The sequence below is a fragment of the Rattus norvegicus genome, chromosome 4 (assembly GCF_036323735.1).
Source record: "Rattus norvegicus strain BN/NHsdMcwi chromosome 4, GRCr8, whole genome shotgun sequence".
Classification (NCBI taxonomy): domain Eukaryota; kingdom Metazoa; phylum Chordata; class Mammalia; order Rodentia; family Muridae; genus Rattus; species Rattus norvegicus.
Genome location: NC_086022.1, coordinates 138,204,439 through 138,221,719, shown reverse-complemented (window position 1 = coordinate 138,221,719; position 17,281 = coordinate 138,204,439). Strand labels below are relative to the sequence as shown.

The 17,281-nt window shown below is 39.8% G+C and overlaps 1 long non-coding RNA gene across 1 annotated transcript in view; it reads right to left on the bottom strand.

Moving 5' to 3' along the window:
• The window catches only part of LOC102549329 (uncharacterized), a 145,088-nt gene that overhangs the window by 96,050 nt on the left and 31,757 nt on the right, over positions 1–17,281 (bottom strand). Inside the window, exon 2 of the long non-coding RNA XR_010066248.1 lies at positions 5,754–5,845. This is a non-coding gene — a long non-coding RNA (uncharacterized LOC102549329). The remainder of the gene's footprint in view (positions 1–5,753; positions 5,846–17,281) is intronic.

Sequence of the window (17,281 nt, the reverse complement as noted above, 5' to 3'; positions counted from 1 at the left end):
TGAGAGTCAGAGGAAGGTGAGTCTCTGAAGTTCAAGGCCACCCTAGTCCACATAGCAAGTTCCAGAACAGCCAAGATTACATGAAGAGACCATGTCTCAAAAACAAATTGTGTAAGCCACCAATTCAAATTCCTAGTCTCAACACTAAAGCAAAATAAAACAACAGACAATGAAAACTAAAATAGAATCCAAATGACTATATTAACTCTTTAAAAATGCCAAATGGTCTATCTTCTAGTTTCTTTCTGTATGATACAATAAATACTCTAAGTAGCCAAAACCATACAATGGAACAGGAATGATATCTTCAATAAATGATGTTGATCTAACTGGATCTCTACATGTAGAAGAATGCAAATATATCCAGATGTATCACACTCCACAAAACTCAGTCCAAACGGATCAAATACCTCAATGTAAAACTGGAAACACTGAATCTAATAAATGAGAAAGTGGCAAACAGTCTTGAATAAATTGATACTGTAGAAAATGTCCTGAATAGAACACCAATAGCTTAGGCACTAAGGTCAAGAATTAATCAATGGGACCTCATAAAAGTGGAAAGCTTTTGTAAGGCAATGGACACTAGGAAAAACCAGCAGCTTACAAATTGGGAAAAGATCTTCATTAACCCTATATCTGACAGAAAGCTAATATCCAAAGTACATAAAGAACTCAAGAAGTTAGACTCCAAAATACCAAATAACCCAATCAAAAAAATGAGGTACAGAACTAAACAGAGAATTCTCAACAGAGGAATTTCAAATGGTCAAGGAACTCTTAAAAGTATGCTCAACATTCTTAGTCATCAAAGAAATGGAAATAAAAACGACCCTGAGATTCCACCTTAACACAATCAGATCAACTATGATTAAAAACTCAAGTGACAACACATGATGGTGAGGATGTAGTGAAAGGGGAAAATTTCTCCATTTTTGGTGGGGCTGAAAACTTGTAAAACCACTCTGAAAATTAATCTGGCAGTTTCTCGGAAAATTGAAAATAGTTCTAACTGAAGACCCATCTGTACCACTGTGGAGCATATACCCAAAAGATACTTCATGATAACTCAAGGCACTTGCTCCACTATGTTCATAGCAACGTTATGTAGTGTAATAGCTAGAAACTGGAAGCAACCCAAATGTCCCTCAACTGAAAAATGTATGCAGAAAGTGTGGTACATTTACACAGAAGAATACGATCCAGCTTTTAAAAACAAGGGCATCATGAGTTTTACAGGCAAATGGATAGAACTCGATCACATCACTCTGAGTGAGGAAACCCAGACCCAAAAGGACATGCATGAAATGTACTCACTGAATAAGTGGATATTATCAAAAGAGCTCAGAATACCCAAAAAAGTTAAACAAGAAGGAAGGTTCAAGTGTGGATGCTTGAATCCTACCTAGAAGGGGGAACAAAATAGGTATGAGAGGTAGAGAGCAGGAGATACCTGGGTTAGAGAGGGAAGAGGAGGGAAAGTAAGGAGCAAGATCAGGCTGAGAGCCAGGAAAATAAATGGTAAGATGCAGGTGCTGGGGGTAGGGAACAGGGGATTCTCTAGGAAATCCTAGTAATCTGTGATGAGGGAGGCTCCTAGCAGTCAATGAAGGTGACCTTAGCAGAAATGTCCAATGGTTGGGATATGGAACCTGAAGAGACCACCTCTAGTAGTCAAGCAGAACCCCCAGATAGGGACATAAACTGAAAGAAATCCAGGGACAAAGATGGAGGAAAGATTGAAGGAACTGACAACCAGTGACTGGTCCAATTTGAGACCCATTCTATGGGAAGGCCCCAATTCCTCCCTCTGTTAATGATGCTGTATTGTGCTTACAGTCAGAAACCTAGCATAGCAACCCTCTGAGAGAAGCTGACTGAAACAAATGCAGATACACACAAAAAAATATTGTATGGAAATTTGGTACCATTGTAAATGAGTTAGGGGAAGGATTGAAAGTCCTCAAAGAGATAGCAACTCCACAGGAAGACCAATAGTATCAACTAACCTAGATCCCTGAGAGCTCCCAAAGACTGAGCCACCCACCGAAGAGCACACATGGCTTGGTCCAAGACCCACAACACATATGTAGCAGGTGGCTACATCTTCTGGCCTCAGTGGGAGTGATGCACCTAAACCTGTACAGACTTGATGCAACAAGGTGCGATGATTGGGAGGGCTGCCCGTTCAGAGGTGAAGGGGAGGGTTCGTGGGGGAAGGAACTCTTCAAGAGGGGACCAGGATTAGCAACATTTGGGATTAATTAATTAATTAATTAATTAAAAACCCTGTGATCAAAGCAACTTAAGAGAAGAGAGAGATTATTTGGCTTACACTTCCAGATCACAGTCGTCCATTTTTGCAAAAGCCTGGGCAGAAACTGGAAAGGTGGGCTAGGCCCTCATAAGTCAATTAATAATTAACATAATTCTTCACAGACATGCCCACAGTTCAACCTAGTACAGGCACTGTTATCTGAGAGAATGTACTCTGTGTCATTAAGGCTAGCAAGGGCAGACTACAAAGAAGACTTTATGTTGGTGACGGTGGTTATAAGAGGACAAGAATGTAATGTATTTAAAGAGCTGAGGTATAAAGAATTGGTCAATTTATTACAGACAGAGAGGTAGGTAAAAGGGAGAACATTATCAAACAAACAGGTATTAGAATGAGTTACTATACAGTAGCCTATAGTAAATGTGACAGTATTAACTTACACAATTAAATAACTACTATATACCTAGAAAGCCATAGACCACAAGAAATGCTAGTAAACTCAGAATGTCAAGAAGAATTGTGTGTATGTCTGTGTGTAAATTTTTATATATATATAATATAATATATAGAATATATTATATATACAGAATACACACACACATACATACATAGGTGTGTGTGTGTGTGTATATGTGTGTGTGTGTACAGCCATTATACGTATATATAGAAAGAGAGAGAGATTAAAGCGGAAGAACACAAACACAGTTCCCTACTACCACAAATTATTCACTTTTATTTTTCCTTTTTTGGGGAAAAACAATGGTTACATCAAGAGTGAGATATACAAACCATATATTTTTAGTGGTATTTCCCCACCAGTTAAGTGAACAATTAAGTTCTGAATGCAGTTATTGATCGTGTTAAATTGTTTATATCTAAACATATACAAAATCAAGCAAAAATATAACCATGTTCATACTTTTGCTCTTCCTCTATTCTCTTTCAATCAAATATTTTGGTTCTCTCTTCCCCAGGGGATGTTGACAGTCTTAAAAGCTTCAAGTATTATCTTTCCATATTTCCTTTGTCTTAGTAGTCCTGTAAAATTAACTGTGCCCATGTTATTACATGGGTTTACACATTCTTAAGAGACATTTTACTGCTTCCTGCATGTCATTTATTAATTCCATGTAATTCCCTGCTTATTATTCTAAGATTGGCTTTTCCAACCTTAAGGATTGTATTACCCAATTTTCTTTCTTTTTTAAAGCCAACGTTTGGTTTGAATCATTCTGTCAGAATTTTTACTTTGTGGCCTGAGATGGGGCAGATAACTATGGGTGCAGCAACAAGGAATCATGGACGCTACTCACCTTGTGGCAGCCAATAGTGAAAAGAGTGGAGATAAAGAGACCAAGAAAAGATATATCCTTCAAATTAATATCCTGCCATCATCTACTTTCTCTACAGTGTACACACTATCAACAAACAATTTCACCTTTGAATTTGTTAAAAGTATAATCCCTAGAAGAGGTTAGAGGGTTAAACACATACACACACACACACACACACACACACACACACACACACACACAGAGAGAGAGAGAGAGAGAGAGAGAGAGAGAGAGACATCAGCTGAGGACCAAACCTTTAATTCGAAAGCCTGTGGAGGATACATAGAGCCAAACTTTAACTGTAATACTGGCATTTTAGGTTAAGGTAAAGAACTATCTTTAGGGCACAATAGAAGTAGACTTCCTATGATTTTGGTGGAGTGTTTTGTAACATTTCTATGCTGCACTAAATAAATGGCCAATACACATTGATCCCATTTTTCATTATGAAAACCTAAAATGTCTCCAGATGTTTTTTCATATAATTTATTCACACCACCCAAAAATCAGCAATTTAAGCATACTAGCTGTATAATACTTCAAGGCACAAATGTCCATATTTTTTCCATCTTTATTAAATTGGATATTACTTTTTTCTTTTTTTTATTAACTTGAGTATTTCTTATATACATTTCGAGTGTTATTCCCTTTCCCGGTTTCCAGGCAAACATCCCCCACCCCCCTCCCCTTCCCTATGGGTGTTCCCCTCCCAACCCCCCCCATTGCCGCCCTCCCCCCAACACTCTAGTTCACTGGGGGTTCAGTCTTAGCAGGACCCAGGGCTTCCCCTTCCAATGGTGCTCTTACTAGGATATTCATTGCTATCTATGAGGTCAGAGTCCAGGGTCAGTCCATGTATAGTCTTTAGGTATTGGCTTAGTCAAATTGGGTATTTCTTATTTACACTTCAAATGTTATTCCCTTTCCCAGTTTCCAGGCCAACATCCCCCTAACCTCTTCCCCTCCCTTTCTATATGGGTATTCACTTCCCCATCCTCCCCCCATTACTGCCATCCCCCCGAGAATCCTGTTCACTGGGGGTCCAGCCTTGGATTGTTCTAGTGTTTTTATCAATAAACATTAATACTTAGCCATTTGTACATAAAATGTGCTAACAGATATAAAATGAATGTGTCAGAGCATGTCTGTCATTTGAATTTTTAAGACAGATGACCTGGATGCTTTTTAATAAGATGCATAATGCTATATATTGAGCTAAATAATAAATTTAAATGGTGTAAAAAATAAAACAGATGAAATTAGAAACATATTTGGAAATTAGTTAAATTTAAAACTTTAGATAACAATAAAAATTTTGAAATTTACAACATTCAATAAGAATAATTCCCAAGCATGATAACTTTGCTTTCAATAACAGGAGATGTCTGGCAGAGCCAGCCAGTCTGTCGTCAAGAAAACCATGACTAGCAGAGTGAGGATGATTATAGGAAAAGCATAAAGACGATGCACAAGACAGATTTGGGAGGGCTGCAGGTCAATACCACACCAGAAGTGAGTGTATTTCCTCAGTGTCGTTTAAAGGAAAGCAACAGAAAGCATGAGCAATTTCAAGAGGTTAAACCATGACCCCATATGCTTATGTAGTGAGTTTATGGTACAGAGTATCTATGTTTGACTAAACCCATTTTCAGACTTGGACGGTCTCTCAAGGACATATGCATAAGCAGAGGAACTTGGCAGGATGTAATTCATGTCTTTATTAAAAACAAAGACAGATGTTAGCAGACTCATTCATGAATAATCGCAAGCTGGAAGTCAGCCAAAGGTAACTACAGATGTCCTTGACACACGTCCCCCCCTTTTTTATCTATACAAGCCAAAAGTATTTCAGCTATTGGTGCAGAAAGACTGTGCCTGTCATAGGCATCCGTTCAAGAAGTGTGAACATTATCCATCATTGATACATGAATCTTAGCATTCATGCCCTGTCTTAGGTTGATTTACCTCTAAGAAAATCTTGCTGTATTTTTAATCTGTAAGAGCCTTGCACCTTATCAGTCACAAAGCAAAAAATTTCTTAGGTTGCCATCTGAAAACACAGCTCTTACCTGCCATTGGCATATGAATAGTCTTGCATTCATTACCGCCTAAGGTTGAGAAGATTTTTAAGATGGTCTTACCTGTCATTGACCACCAACTTCTATCAGAGAAGACTTTGGAGGTTGAACTTATGTAACTCTGTTTGACATCTGTAAAAGATCTGATGATTCTTCTAAAAAAAAAAGAAGTAGAAGAAGAAGCAGGTAAGAGACATGCCACAAAATGACCGTAAAGCCAAGTCCTGCTATACCTAAAAAGAGAGATGTAAAGGGGGACCTTAAAGGAAACAGGGCGGCAGCAGCTCTCTGCTCCCAGACCCGGTGAGAGAGAGACCCAACCGCCTGGTCAGGTGGGCACTCCTGAGGCTGCAGAGCGGAAGAGACCACCAACACTGCTCACCCCTGCCCACATCCCTGGCCCAAGAGGAAACTGTATAAGGCCTCTGGGCTCCCGTGGGGGAGGGCCCAGGAGCGGCAGGACCCCTGCCGGAGACACCGCCGGACCCTGAAGGAAACAGACCGGATAAACAGTTCTCTGCACCCAAATCCCGTGGGAGGGAGAGCTAAACCTTCAGAGAGGCAGACAGGCCTGGGAAACCAGAAGAGACTGCTCCCTGCACACACATCTCGGAAGCCAGAGGAAAAAGCCAAAGACCATCTGGAACCCTGGTGCACTGAAGCTCCCGGAAGGGGCGGCACAGGTCTTCCTGGTTGCTGCCGCTGCAGAGAGCCCCTGGGCAGCACCCCACGAGCGAACTTGAGCCTCGGGACCACAGGTAAGACCAAATTTTCTGCTGCAAGAAAGCTGCCTGGTGAGCTTGGGACACACGGAAGCAGAATTTCTCTAGAACCGGGCACGTTCTGTGTTTACCGGAAGTCCCACACCCGCGGATCCCGGCCCGCAGCAGCTCTCTGCTCCCAGACCCGGTGAGAGAGAGACCCAACCGCCTGGTCAGGTGGGCACTCCTGAGGCTGCAGAGCGGAAGAGACCACCAACACTGCTCACCCCTGCCCACATCCCTGGCCCAAGAGGAAACTGTATAAGGCCTCTGGGCTCCCGTGGGGGAGGGCCCAGGAGCGGCAGGACCCCTGCCGGAGACACCGCCGGACCCTGAAGGAAACAGACCGGATAAACAGTTCTCTGCACCCAAATCCCGTGGGAGGGAGAGCTAAACCTTCAGAGAGGCAGACAGGCCTGGGAAACCAGAAGAGACTGCTCCCTGCACACACATCTCGGAAGCCAGAGGAAAAAGCCAAAGACCATCTGGAACCCTGGTGCACTGAAGCTCCTGGAAGGGGCGGCACAGGTCTTCCTGGTTGCTGCCGCTGCAGAGAGCCCCTGGACAGCACCCCACGAGCAAACCTGAGCCTCGGGACCACAGGTAAGACCAAATTTTCTGCTGCAAGAAAGCTGCCTGGTGAACTCAAGACACAGGCCCACAGGAACAGCTGAAGACCTGTAGAGAGGAAAAACTACACGCCCGAAAGCAGAACACTCTGTCCCCATAACTGACTGAAAGAGAGGAAAACAGGTATACAGCACTCCTGACACACAGGCTTATAGGACAGTCTAGCCAATGTCAGAAATAGCAGAACAAAGTAACACTAGAGATAATCTGATGGCGAGAGGCAAGCGCAGGAACCCAAGCAACAGAAACCAAGACTACATGCCATCATCGGAGCCCAATTCTCCCACCAAAACAAACATGGAATATCCAAACACACCAGAAAAGCAAGATCTAGTTTCAAAATCATATTTGATCATGATGCTGGAGGACTTCAGGAAAGACCTGAACACACTTAGGGAAGCACAGGAAAACATTAATAAACAAGTAAAAGCCTACAGAGAGGAATCGCAAAAATCCCTGAAAGAATTCCAGGAAAACACAATCAAACAGTTGAAGGAATTAAAAATGGAAATAGAAGCAATCAAGAAAGAACACATGGAAACAACCCTGGATATAGAAAACCAAAAGAAGAGACAAGGAGCTGTAGATACAAGCTTCACCAACAGAATACAAGAGATGGAAGAGAGAATCTCAGGAGCAGAAGATTCCATAGAAATCATTGACTCAACTGTCAAAGATAATGTAAAGCGGAAAAAGCTACTGGTCCAAAACATACAGGAAATCCAGGACTCAATGAGAAGATCAAACCTAAGGATAATAGGTATAGAAGAGAGTGAAGACTCCCAGCTCAAAGGACCAGTAAATATCTTCAACAAAATCATAGAAGAAAACTTCCCTAACCTAAAAAAAGAGATACCCATAGACATACAGGAAGCCTACAGAACTCCAAATAGATTGGACCAGAAAAGAAACACCTCCCGTCACATAATTGTCAAAACACCAAACGCACAAAATAAAGAAAGAATATTAAAAGCAGTAAGGGAAAAAGGTCAAGTAACATATAAAGGGAGACCTATCAGAATCACACCAGACTTCTCGCCAGAAACTATGAAGGCCAGAAGATCCTGGACTGATGTTATACAGACCCTAAGAGAACACAAATGCCAGCCCAGATTACTGTATCCAGCAAAACTCTCAATTAACATTGATGGAGAAACCAAGATATTCCATGACAAAACCAAATTTACACAATATCTTTCTACAAATCCAGCACTACAAAGGATAATAAATGGTAAAGCCCAACATAAGGAGGCAAGCTATACCCTAGAAGAAGCAAGAAACTAATCGTCTTGGCAACAAAACAAAGAGAATGAAAGCACACAAACATAACCTCACATCAAATATGAATATAACGGGAAGCAATAATCACTATTCCTTAATATCTCTCAATATCAATGGCCTCAACTCCCCAATAAAAAGACATAGATTAACAAACTGGATACGCAACGAGGACCCTGCATTCTGCTGCCTACAGGAAACACACCTCAGAGACAAAGACAGACACTACCTCAGAGTGAAAGGCTGGAAAACAACTTTCCAAGCAAATGGTCAGAAGAAGCAAGCTGGAGTAGCCATTCTAATATCAAATAAAATCAATTTCCAACTAAAAGTCATCAAAAAAGATAAGGAAGGACACTTCATATTCATCAAAGGAAAAATCAACCAAGATGAACTCTCAATCCTAAATATCTATGCCCCAAATACAAGGGCACCTACATATGTAAAAGAAACCTTACTAAAGCTCAAAACACACATTGCACCTCACACAATAATAGTGGGAGATTTCAACACCCCACTCTCATCAATGGACAGATCATGGAAACAGAAATTAAACAGTGATGTAGACAGACTAAGAGAAGTCATGAGCCAAATGGACTTAACGGATATTTATAGAACATTCTATCCTAAAGCAAAAGGATATACCTTCTTCTCAGCTCCTCATGGTACTTTCTCCAAAATTGACCATATAATTGGTCAAAAAACGGGCCTCAACAGGTACAGAAAGATAGAAATAATCCCATGCGTGCTATCGGACCACCACGGCCTAAAACTGGTCTTCAATAACAATAAGGGAAGAATGCCCACATATACGTGGAAATTGAACAATGCTCTACTCAATGATAACCTGGTCAAGGAAGAAATAAAGAAAGAAATTAAAAACTTTTTAGAATTTAATGAAAATGAAGACACAACATACTCAAACTTATGGGACACAATGAAAGCTGTGCTAAGAGGAAAACTCATAGCGCTGAGTGCCTGCAGAAAGAAACAGGAAAGAGCATATGTCAGCAGCTTGACAGCACACCTAAAAGCTCTAGAACAAAAAGAAGCAAATACACCCAGGAGGAGTAGAAGGCAGGAAATAATCAAACTCAGAGCTGAAATCAACCAAGTAGAAACAAAAAGGACCATAGAAAGAATCAACAGAACCAAAAGTTGGTTCTTTGAGAAAATCAACAAGATAGATAAACCCTTAGCCAGACTAACGAGAGGACACAGAGAGTGTGTCCAAATTAACAAAATCAGAAATGAAAAGGGAGACATAACTACAGATTCGGAGGAAATTCAAAAAATCATCAGATCTTACTATAAGAACCTATATTCAACAAAATTTGAAAATCTTCAGGAAATGGACAATTTCCTAGACAGATACCAGGTTTCGAAGTTAAATCAGGAACAGATAAACCAGTTAAACAACCCCATAACTCCTAAGGAAATAGAAGCAGTCATTAAAGGTCTCCCAACCAAAAAGAGCCCAGGTCCAGACGGGTTTAGTGCAGAATTCTATCAAACCTTCATAGAAGACCTCATACCAATATTATCCAAACTATTCCACAAAATTGAAACAGATGGAGCCCTACCGAATTCCTTCTACGAAGCCACAATTACTCTTATACCTAAACCACACAAAGACACAACAAAGAAAGAGAACTTCAGACCAATTTCCCTTATGAATATCGACGCAAAAATACTCAATAAAATTCTGGCAAACCGAATTCAAGAGCACATCAAAACAATCATCCACCATGATCAAGTAGGCTTCATCCCAGGCATGCAGGGATGGTTTAATATACGGAAAACCATCAACGTGATCCATTATATAAACAAACTGAAAGAACAGAACCACATGATCATTTCATTAGATGCTGAGAAAGCATTTGACAAAATTCAACACCCCTTCATGATAAAAGTCCTGGAAAGAATAGGAATTCAAGGCCCATACCTAAACATAGTAAAAGCCATATACAGCAAACCAGTTGCTAACATTAAACTAAATGGAGAGAAACTTGAAGCAATCCCACTAAAATCAGGGACTACACAAGGCTGCCCACTCTCTCCCTACTTATTCAATATAGTTCTTGAAGTTCTAGCCAGAGCAATCAGACAACAAAAGGAGATCAAAGGGATACAGATCGGAAAAGAAGAGGTCAAAATATCACTATTTGCAGATGACATGATAGTATATTTAAGTGATCCCAAAAGTTCCACCAGAGAACTACTAAAGCTGATAAACAACTTCAGCAAAGTGGCTGGGTATAAAATTAACTCAAATAAATCAGTTGCCTTCCTCTATACAAAAGAGAAACAAGCCGAGAAAGAAATTAGGGAAACGACACCCTTCATAATAGACCCAAATAATATAAAGTACCTCGGTGTGACTTTAACCAAGCAAGTAAAAGATCTGTACAATAAGAACTTCAAGACACTGAGGAAAGAAATTGAAGAAGACCTCAGAAGATGGAAAGATCTCCCATGCTCATGGATTGGCAGGATTAATATGGTAAAAATGGCCATTTTACCAAAAGCAATCTACAGATTCAATGCAATCCCCATCAAAATACCAATCCAATTCTTCAAAGAGTTAGACAGAACAATTTGCAAATTCATCTGGAATAACAAAAAACCCAGGATAGCTAAAGCTATCCTCAACAATAAAAGGACTTCAGGGGGAATCACTATCCCTGAACTCAAGCAGTATTACAGAGCAATAGTGATAAAAACTACATGGTATTGGTACAGAGACAGACAGATAGACCAATGGAATAGAATTGAAGACCCAGAAATGAACCCACACACCTATGGTCACTTGATTTTTGACAAAGGAGCCAAAACCATCCAATGGAAAAAAGATAGTATTTTCAGCAAATGGTGCTGGTTCAACTGGAGGGCAACATGTAGAAGAATGCAGATCGATCCATCCTTATCACCCTGTACAAAGCTTAAGTCCAAGTGGATCAAGGACCTCCACATCAAACCAGACACACTCAAACTAATAGAAGAAAAACTAGGGAAGCATCTGGAACACATGGGCACTGGAAAAAATTTCCTGAACAAAACACCAATGGCTTATGCTCTAAGATCAAGAATCGACAAATGGGATCTCATAAAACTGCAAAGCTTCTGTAAGGCAAAGGACACTGTGGTTAGGACAAAACGGCAACCAACAGATTGGGAAAAGATCTTTACCAATCCTACAACAGATAGAGGCCTTATTTCCAAAATATACAAAGAACTCAAGAAGTTAGACCGCAGGGAAACAAATAACCCTATTAAAAAATGGGGTTCAGAGCTAAACAAAGAATTCACAGCTGAGGAATGCCGAATGGCTGAGAAACACCTAAAGAAATGTTCAACATCTTTAGTCATAAGGGAAATGCAAATCAAAACAACCCTGAGATTTCACCTCACACCAGTGCGATTGGCTAAGATCAAAAACTCAGGTGACAGCAGATGCTGGCGAGGATGTGGAGAAAGAGGAACACTCCTCCATTGTTGGTGGGATTGCAGACTGGTAAAACCATTCTGGAAATCAGTCTGGAGGTTCCTCAGAAAATTGGACATTGAACTGCCTGATGATCCAGCTATACCTCTCTTGGGCATATACCCAAAAGATGCCTCAACATATAAAAGAGACACGTGCTCCACTATGTTCATCGCAGCCTTATTTATAATAGCCAGAAGCTGGAAAGAACCAAGATGCCCTTCAACAGAGGAATGGATACAGAAAATGTGGTACATCTACACAATGGAATATTACTCAGCTATCAAAAACAACGAGTTTATGAAATTCGTAGGCAAATGGTTGGAACTGGAAAATATCATCCTGAGTGAGCTAACCCAATCACAGAAAGACATACATGGTATGCACTCATTGATAAGTGGCTATTAGCCCAAATGTTTGAATTACCCTAGATCCCTAGAACAAACGAAACTCAAGACGGATGATCAAAATGTGAATGCTTCACTCCTTCTTTAAATGAGGAAAAAGAATACCCTTGGCAGGGAAGGGAGAGGCAAAGATTAAAACAGAGACTGAAGGAACACCCATTCAGAGCCTGCCCCACATGTGGCCCATACATATACAGCCACCCAATTAGACAAGATGGATGAAGCAAAGAAGTGCAGACCGACAGGAGCCGGATGTAGATCGCTCCTGAGAGACACAGCCAGAATACAGCAAATATAGAGGCGAATGCCAGCAGCAAACCACTGAACTGAGAATAGGTCCCCTATTGAAGGAATCAGAGAAAGAACTGGAAGAGCTTGAAGGGGCTCGAGACCCCAAAAGTACAACAATGCCAAGCAACCAGAGCTTCCAGGGACTAAGCCACTACCTAAAGACTATACATGGACTGACCCTGGACTCTGACCCCATAGGTAGCAATGAATATCCTAGTAAGAGCACCAGTGGAAGGGGAAGCCCTGGGTCCTGCTAAGACTGAACCCACAGTGAACTAGTCTATGGGGGGAGGGCGGCAATGGGGGGAGGGTTGGGAGGGGAACACCCATAAGGAAGGGGAGGGGGGAGGGGGATGTTTGCCCGGAAACCGGGAAAGGGAATAACAATCGAAATGTATATAAGAAATACTCAAGTTAATAAAAAAAAAAAAAAAAAAAGGAAACAGGGCTGTAACATTTTTAGAATATCACTTGGAATGCTAGCAGGATCAAAAGACAGAGGCTTTGAATTCCTAAATGCACCACCTCCTTATCAAATAATGAATCAATTCTTTGTTTTAGCCATCTGTTCAAATCCTCTTGTAGGCTCAGGACATTGGTTACACTTTCTAAAATATGATAACAACCCTAGCTGTCTGTACCTCTTGTACTAAAGCTAGGGCAAAAGTAGTAGCACTGGCTACAAGAGTTATGAGAGCAACAACTCTGGCAATGATCAACTCAATGATACGTTTGTTCCTTGCCAGAGTGTGATTTAATTCTTCCAACATTTGTAAACCTTTCTCAGAATAACGAGGTTCAGATAAATTTAGAGGAATCATAAAAAAAGCTAGTTGATGTACTACTGATGTATTACCATTACAGATTGACCACCGTACAATGGAGAAACACAATTGGACAAAAGATAATTAAAACAAGAAATATTGAACTCATTATCAGAATCAATAACAAAGGTAACATTCCCAACTAGTAAAAGATGTTACATTTACTTTAACCCCAGAACCTGTTCCATTTGTATCCATAGGAAACATGGCATCATACAAGGCAGCTGCCCATTTACAAATATGTCGCTGAATGTCCAGAACCAGTCATCCAAATGCCCATTGGCATTACCTTTTGTCCAATATTGGATTGATTTCAAGACCAGCCCATAATTGATTTGGCATAACCAGTTGCATTAAAGGAAAGAAGAGAGTCATTACAACTTCTCTATTCGATTGATTCTTCTAAAACAGGCTCCATTATCTCTGTGTCCTTTGTCCCATAAGGCCAAAAAGCCTGAGGCAAAGCAGCTTTCCAGTCTGAGATATGGGAATTTCCATCTTAAAGCACTGCACTACAGTCTTAGAAATATTCTTCTTCTAAGTCTGAGGGTCCACAGGAGCACATCCAGCATTGGTACAATTTCTAGTAAAACAAACAGGTAGACGTGACCCATAGAAATGTAATTCACCAATTTGGAATAATGTTTTGCCTCAGAACAAGAAAATCCTAACAGCTGAGTATTATTAGAGGCCACAAGTACTTCTGGCCTTTGTCCATAAGTGGAGAAACATGGCAGGATATAACATGTGTCTTAACTAAAAATGAAGACAGATGTCAGCAGACTCATTCATGATTAATCACAAGCAAAAAGTCAGCCAAAGTTAACTCTGGATGTGCTCCCTACACAAGGAATTATTGTTTACTTAAGCAGATAAATCACTTAAGTAAAATTATTTAAATAAAAATTTACATTAAAAATTAGATTAAAAATTTTATATGAGAAGAACTAACACACTTTACAATAAGAGACAAATATATCTGGACACAGGAAGGGAAGAATAAAAAGGAACATAGTCAGGTATTGGGTGGGCAGAATAAGACCTAAGCACTGAGGGCCAGCAGAAAGAATGGAAACAGGCAACCTCGGGATGGAGGAGGTGGGGGCACCCTCCAGAATGGACCAGAGACCTGGAAGGTGAGAGACTCTCCGGACTCGAAGAGAGGGACCTTAGATAAAATGACCTACAGTGCGGAGAGGTAACTTGAAGAGTCCATCTCCAGCAGAAAGACAGAGAGCAGCAACAAATGAGTGGTGCTCACTTGTTGCTTTTGACGGTTCCACAGTCAAAAACCCTGACCCAGAATTGTTACTGTCTGAAAGAACCGCAGGGACAAAACGGAGAAGAACTTGAGGAAATGAAGTCCAATGACAGGCCTAAATTGGGATCCCACTCAAGAGGAGGCCCCAAAGTCTGACACTGTTACTGAGGCTATGGTGTGCTCACAAAAAGGGGCTTATCATGACTGCCCTGCGAAAGACCCAACAAGCAGCTGAAAGAGTCAGTTGCAGATATTTTACACCCAACCAATGGACAGAAGATGCTGACCCCTGTGGTTAAATTAGGGAAAAGCTGGAAGAAGCTGAGGAGGAGGGCCAACAGTCTCAACTAACCTGGACGCCCATAGATCTCCCAGACAATGGGCCAGCAACCAGGTAGCATACACAAGCCCTCAACACATATACAGCAGAGGATTGCCAGGTTTGGACTCAGTCAGTGATGTGCCTATCCCTCAAGAGACTGGAGGCCCCAGGGAAAGGGGAGGTCATCCTTGTGGAGAAAGAAGGAGGTATGGAATGGGGAACAGTCAGAGGGTGGTCCAGGAGAGGGAGAAAAATCTGGACTGTAAGAAAAAGAGTAAATAAAATTTAAAAAATAGAAGAGAAAGAAATTCCCATTGTGGCTCATCGGTTTAGAGCAGCTACAATAATTAAAAACATCTAAGGGGTACTCATTAATATGCATTTATAATATTTGGTGGGAAGAAATGAAATGCTGAATTCAATTATTGGAATTAATCATGTCTGTTATTTAAGGAAAAGCACAAAAAGTGGCCTAGTGGCAACAAACCATTGAAGAAAAGGAATTATAAAATAGAGAAAACTCTCTGTAAAATCAACAAAAAATAGGAACACAAAGGGGAAAAAACTAAGAAGAATTAATAGAAAATAATAAGGAGAGAAGTAAAACTGTATCTATAAATATGGGATAATCTATTTTAACTCACAGTTTAAAAGACATGATATCTAACAGATGACATTTTTATCTGCAGCAAAATGTTTTAAAATCAAATGGAAAAATCATGTTGTGCAAACTTTAATCCTGATCTGTTTAGTGCCTCAAAAACTATGCAAAAGACGAATAGAACAAAGTGGAGGAAAGAGAACATTATCATATAATGATATATTGGCATATTTTGCAAGCTTTCAAACATTACTAAAAAAATAAATAAATAAAACCAATACAAACTAAAGCCAGTTACTGATAAATTCAGAAATATCAGAGGTGATTCTTCACATATGTGTCAGAAACTAACAGCAAAGCAAGCATATACTGGATATTATTATGTGCCGTATGATATAGAAACAATAATAATAGATAAATTCATTTATTTAAATGCAGGTTTTTCCATAAGTATATGTAATGTATTTAAATAACTGAATACTGTTATAGCACATGGAGTAAAATTGATCTTGTACCTCTCACTAAGCTCTAGACAGATCCCAAGGATTTGCGCATGCCCAGGATGTGCTCCTCACTGGGCCTCACATCCATGGCCTTGTTTTCCACTCTTCAGATCTTTTTATAATAACCTAAGATCACTTGCATATGTGAATACTTTAAGAGGTAACAATTTTAATTATTGGATTATGTCCAACAAATTTCTAATTTTGTATAGGTTCTGTCAGTTTGACATGTGTCTGTGACCTTCGAATATCAAAATTGTTTGGGCAGATATTTAAACAAAATCCTACACACATCTGAATAGAATGAGTGGTATCTATTTACATTAAGGTAAGGTAAAAAAAACTTATTTGATAATTTGTGCCATCAAACAGATATCAAAAAGAAGTGTTATTCAAAGAAAATATCTTGAATATACATGGAAGATGGCAGAAAAATGTGAGGCACTATTTTACAAAATAAGGACTTGCATGTTATACCGTTGAAGCATAATACTGTAGGGGAAAGAGGACGGGACAACTGTAACAAAGAAATGAACAAGGTATGTAAAATATTCCAATTGGAACCTTTACATGTAAGTAGAAGGAGAAGAACCATTTACAAGAACATACATACAGGGAGGCCTCACCTGGAAGAAATTTAAAACATCAAACAACAAAAACCCACATGTAACGTATGCACAAGCATTAAAATATTCATATCATTTAGTGATGGAGATGTCTCAACCAAATCTAGAGGGTAGCATCACATAGATAAGGTATTCTGATAGAAAGGCACTCCTTTTTAATACTGTAGTTTTCTGTGCAAACAGCTAAAAGTGCATATGTTTGTCTGAGTTATATCAGATTTGGGGAAGTGATAGGTTTTCAGTAGAACTTCTGAAATGGAAATGCAAAGAAAACAGATGTATTCACCTTTAGTGCCTCTTTTCCAATATTTGACTATCAAAGCAGAGGGATGTAAAATATTCACATAAATAAATGACCCATTGGACATTGTTAGCAGTTCCCACTTATTTCCACTCAAAGGCAAATCTATTCTGATGCTTATCGGAGTAATTTCATTTTGCTGTTTAAAACAAGTGAAAAAAAACCATCATACTAGGTTTCTTTAGAAGAATAGAACATTCAGAATATATATACATATATACATATACACATACAATTACATATATGTAATTTGTTATGATGTCTTATATTCTAGCAAATGTAAGAGGTAGTCCAGCTAGTCA